This window comes from Oncorhynchus gorbuscha, linkage group LG05, assembly GCF_021184085.1.
Source record: "Oncorhynchus gorbuscha isolate QuinsamMale2020 ecotype Even-year linkage group LG05, OgorEven_v1.0, whole genome shotgun sequence".
In the NCBI taxonomy this organism is placed as follows: Eukaryota; Metazoa; Chordata; class Actinopteri; order Salmoniformes; family Salmonidae; genus Oncorhynchus; species Oncorhynchus gorbuscha.
This window is the reverse complement of record NC_060177.1, coordinates 21,216,300-21,222,127: the sequence shown is the minus strand read 5'-3', so window position 1 is coordinate 21,222,127 and position 5,828 is coordinate 21,216,300. Positions and strand designations below refer to the sequence as shown.

Genomic DNA, 5,828 nt, shown 5'->3' with positions numbered 1-5,828 from the left:
AACAAAATGTCCATCAAATCCGCAATAGAGGCACAGGCGGTTGGTGATCCTCCGTTCCCTCTCCTTAGTCGAGATGCGAATCCCTCCCAGCTGCATGGGCTCAGTCTCAGAGTCAGAGGAGGGAGATGGTTGCGATGCGGAGCAGGGAAACACCGTTGATGCGAGCTCTCTTCCACGAGCCTGGTGACGAAGATCTACCCGTCGTTCTATGCGGATGGCGAGAGCAATCAAAGAGTCCACACTGGAAGGAACCTCCCGAGAGAGAATCTCATCCTTGACCACTGTGTGGAGTCCCTCCAGAAAACGAGCGAGCAGCGCCGGCTCGTTCCAGTCACTAGAGGCAGCAAGAGTACGAAACTCTATAGAGTAATCCGTTATGGATCGATCACCTTGGCATAGGGAAGCCAGGGCCCTAGAAGCCTCCCCACCAAAAACTGAACGGTCAAAAACCCGAATCATCTCCTCCTTAAAGTTCTGGTAATTGTTAGAACAATCAGCCCTTGCCTCCCAGATAGCTGTGCCCCACTCTCGGGCCCGGCCAGTAAGGAGTGAAATGACGTAAGCAACCCGAGCTCTCTCACTAGAGTATGTGTTGGGTTGGAGAGAGAACACAATATCACACTGGGTGAGAAAGGAGCGGCACTCCGTGGGCTGCCCGGAGTAGCAAGGTGGGTTATTAACCCTAGGTTCCGGAGGCTCGGCAGGCCAGGAAGTAACAGGTGGCACGAGACGAAGACTCTGGAACTGTCCAGAGAGGTCGGAAACCTGAGCGGCCAGGTTCTCCACGGCATGGCGAGCAGCAGACAATTCCTGCTCGTGTCTGCCGAGCATGGCTCCTTGGATCTTGACGGCAGTGTTACGAGCCTCTGTAGTCGCTGGGTCCATTCCTTGGTCGGATCCTTCTGTTATGCAGGTGAATGAGGACCCAAAAGCGACTTGGCGAAAACAGAGTTTTTAATCCAGAAAGAAACTTTACAAAACAAAAAGCATAATACTACTCGTAAAGACGAGAACAGACAGGAGACTTGATCGAGAACTGCAGGTTGCCTCGGGAAGGCACTTGAACCTAGCAGACTCAGACACCTGCTCACCACGCAGCATCTGAGGGAAACACGACACGACAGGGCAAAACATAGACACAGCACGGTGAATTATAGATGAGGATCCGACGGGGCAGGAACGGAAAACAAGGAGAGAAATAGGGACTCTAATCAGGGAAAAGGATCGGGAACAGGTGTGGGAAGACTAAATGATTGATTAGGGGAATAGGAACAGCTGGGAGCAGGAACGGAACGATAGAGAGAAGAGAGAGCGAGAGAGTGAGAGAGGGAGGGGGAGAGAGAGGGATAGAAAGAGGGAAAGAACCTAATAAGACCAGCAGAGGGAAACGAATAGAAGGGGAAGCACGGGGACAAGACATGATAATAAATGACAAAACATGACAATATCAGCCTCTTCATTGTTGTGGCAGACCAGACAGAGTAACCAGGCCAAATGCTATAATCTCCAGAGCAGTTAAGACACCAGGATTTGTCATTGGATCCAAGTTTACAGTGACTGCTATGTCCTTTTCTGCTGATATCTTTTATATGTCACCACAATCTTAGTCTCAATCCCATTCCATTTTACCTCCCAGTAACATCGCCCAGTCAGACCGTCTTTACACAGAACCTGTGGCCAGTGTTCAAACCTCTCTGGATGATCACGATATTGTTGATTATTTTCCATGACCCTCACCTGTTTATTCCTCTCAGACGGAGATAGGTGTCTGTGTGCTGTGTCTGGGTCCAGTGTGAGCTTACAAGCATACTTCCTAAGCAGCCATGGTTTTACCCAGAACACTTCATTATGGTCCACGTCGAGTTTCTCAAGTCTACAGTGTGGATCCTCCAGTCTAGCTGAAAGAACCTTCAATCCTAATTCTGGGTGATTGAAGCTCAGGTCCAGCTCTCTCAGATGGGAGGGGTTGGACCTCAGAGCTGAAGCCAGATAATTACAGTCCTCCTCCATCACGCTACAGCCTTAGTATCTCTAGTTTACCGTTTGGATTCTGAAGACCAGCGGAGAACCATTTCACTCCTGTATCGTGCAGGTCATCGTGACTTAGGTCCAGTTTTCTCAGGAAAGAGGAGCTGACTTCATAACATTTCTTGGTCAGGGAACATCTGTATAGCCTTAGTGTCTCTAGTTTAGAGTGTGGACCTTTCAGTGAAGCAATGAGGATTGTCATTCTGTCATCATCATCACCATCATCCTAATAATCATAATCATCATGATCATCATCAAACAGTTTAAAGTTCCTCAGATCAAGCTCTCTTAGTGGTGAGTCTGCAGATTGGATAACAGAACACAGCTTGTGTGTGGGTGTGAGAGTGAAGCAGTTTTGCCTTTCTGCATTTCCTCACAGCTGGGCTCAGTCTCTCACGCCCCTCCTCTGATATGTTGTATTTCCTCATATCAATCTCATCCAGCACACCCCTTGACATCAGCAGTGCATTGGCCAGTGCTGAGCAGTTTGTTTCTGAAAATGTTGTGTCTGTTTGATATCCTGACTTCAGGGTCTTCTGTATGTCCTCATGTGCAGAGTTGTCTTTCATCTCAGTCAAGCAGATGAGGAGATTGATGAACCTATTAGGTGAGAGATTCCTTATAGAAGGCTCTCTGAGGTATTCCTTAATTTCCTCAAAAGCCTCTGAGCTATTTTGGTGTCTGTGGATGTCTTTCTTCTAGAAGACTCTGAGCGCCAAGTCAGGGTCCAATAGGCTCCTAAATAGTTTCTACCCCAAAGTTATGAGACTGCTGAACAATTAATCAAATGGACACCCAGACTAGTCACTTTACCCTACCTACATGTACAAATGACCTCCTCTAACCTGTACCGCCGCACATTGACTCGGTACCAGTACCCTGTACAAAGCCTCGCTATTGTTATGTCATTTTATTGTGTTCCATTTTGTTAGAATTTTTACATGAGTAAATATTTTCTCTATTTCTTAAACTGCATAGTTGGTTAAGGGCTTGTTAGTAAGCATTTCACGGTAAAGTCTACACCTGTTGAATTCAAGGGATTTGACAAAACATTTGATTTGATTTGTAATTTTACTCAAAGTACTGTATGTTAGATGTTATACACACCTAGAAATCCCACAAAATAATTTATCCTTTCAAAAAGATGTTTATGATTTCAAAATTTAAAAAATGTGGTTTAGTCATGCTGATCAATATACGTAGCTATTTCAGACAAAAAAGGACTTCCTTTCAGATATCTGTACAATGTTTTACATCACATGCCTATTAAGTGTTTAAGGTATTAATGTTTCAGAATGACCTTGTCAGCTTGGGGATTGGCCCAAGGCTCTAACTACTAGGCTACCTGGTTAAATAAAGGTGAAATAAAAAAAATATTTAAAAAATGACCTTGTCAGCTTGGGGATTGGCCCAAGGCTCTAACTACTAGGCTACCTGGTTAAATAAAGTGCTTGTCAGCTTGGGGATTGGCCCAAGGCTCTAACTACTAGGCTACCTGCAGCCCCTAGAATTGCTGCTCCATAGCTCACAGGTTGGCCTTTATCCCGACCTGGAGAGCACCAGAGTTAGGAGCATTTGCACCAACACATAGAGTTATGCTTGGACTTTGGCCACTGATTGCTGTGATAGCTCTTAGAGTTCTGGTCACATTTCAGAGCATGCATGTTAAGTTTAGGCACGGTTAGAAATAATTAACCTTGTTCGAAGTGGATGGAGGAGAATGAAACTTCATGGACACTTCATGGAAGCCATTTATGCCCCAAATGATTGTTGAGCAGACTTTTTTAACTGGAAGCTATGTTCCTGGATACATCTCCATTATAGTTGACCATTTTTAAAGCAGCCCTATGCTTAAATGAAATCGTTTCCTACATTTATCTCGATGCTATCCACACTTATAAATGACCAATAATAAATGCATACCGAACAGTGATAGATAGTAGCCCAGAGTAACTCTGGCAGGGATCCAGCAGACTGCAGCCTGTGTGAATGAGGTCCAAAGTTGAAATGATGCTGTTTATTACTGCAATTGGCAAAAAATGGAGATCGACATTTACAGCATTTTGGTGAAGGCAGTAATTACCTGCCTGTATGGTTTTACTGCTTATGTTTCCTTATTAGCAGCCAGCTATCAGCCTCCATATAAAAAGGACACAAGTATAAAAGGTATGAAACATTGTACAAATTTTACTCAAAGGTGACTTGGTTCACATAGCTGCTATACTAAACTCTGGGGATGTGTACAGTTGGAACTAAGAATTCCAGACCAGGTTTACTGTATATCTGACAGATGACAATCGTTCAGCAATCATTCCCTTGAGCTCAGTGAGCCATATTGCATGGACTATGATATAATTATGAGACCATTTACACATTGATTTGTATTCCTACATTTGTGACAGTTTGCTTTTAATTAAATTGTACTACAGGTCTCTCCACAGATGATTAGGGACCAACCGACAGCAGCATTCAAGTTCCATTAAAATACAGTACTTCTCAAAAACCCCACTATAACTAGGTCTTTCATTTAACCCATTAGTGTTAACCCTCAGAAGTTCAACTGGTTCAACCACATTATGTCATTATAGGTAATACAAAGACTAGGTGAACATGTCCTATCAGTTTGATTTCAGTTTGATTGCACCTATATCATTTTACACCCTGCACCTGAGGGGAATTTTATTACGAAATGTGTTTTTACCTTTCTGAGATCCTCATATCTTCAGAACGGTTTGGGGAGGAAGAAGAGGAGGGGGAGAAGGGTGCCAGCTGTATACAGACATGCAGTAAATCAATAAATCCACAGATTTAAGATACTGTCCTTATCAAATTCTTATCATGGCCTTATCAAAATATCAGCTCCTAAAGCCTTATGGGTGATCTGTGAAAACATTTCTACTGCTACTGCGGCAACTAAAGGGCATCCTCTCACAGAGAGAGACAAGAGAAATAGAACAAAATAACCTTGGACAAGTTAATTCAGTAAATGAAACCATGTTGAAGCTGATCTAGTAAATCCAATTTCAATGTACTTTATGTCGGCCATTATCAGACATTATGATCATTCAGGAATATGTCCAGGCAAAGTCGTCTTCTAGCAGTCAGACAGAGTCTGTGTCTTATCCAGGTTGACACTCTGGCCCACTGTTATCACTCTAGCATACAGTCCCACCAGGAATACTATCAGTGTCTTATCTGTGGTGGAGTAAAGTTGGTGTGGGACATGAGTGTTTGATGAATGATTCACCCAGCTAGATAGAACAGTATGATTAACATAATCCATAACTGGACAATAAGGACAGCCTCTTCACAGTAATAAACTCGCAATGGAGAATACTGTCATCAACACAAATATCACTTTTGAGGGAGACATTTTATCGAGTGTAATACAACAACATGAACTTTAGTCACACATTTTCTCCTCTGTGACATCAAGGTTTATAAAATAAAAAGGAGGTTTTGATTGAACTGAATAAATAGCTGTTTTTAAAAACCCAGCGAGCCTCAATGTCATATAGCCCATGCTGCAGTGCTGAGGACCGAGGCGGAGGTAGACATCTTACACGGCCCCAGCAGAGGATCACCTCACCTGTCACTCACCCAGCGGGGGAGGTGAAGGGTAAGGAGGAGACAGGCACGCCAGCTAATCATTTTGTAATCAGGCGTCAAAACAAAACAAAAAAATGTTTATCTGATCAACGCGGGCGGCTGCCAGAGTTGACATGAACGTTTTCCCCTCCTGTGTCAGAGTGTCAGGCCTAATGGACAGCGCTGCGGAGGGGAGTTCATTATTTTTGACG

The 5,828-nt window shown here is 43.9% G+C and overlaps 1 pseudogene; it reads right to left on the bottom strand.

The window, feature by feature from the left end:
• Positions 1-2,230, bottom strand: part of LOC124034841 — an 8,040-nt pseudogene extending 5,810 nt beyond the window's left edge.
• Positions 2,231-5,828: the final 3,598 nt, after the last annotated feature.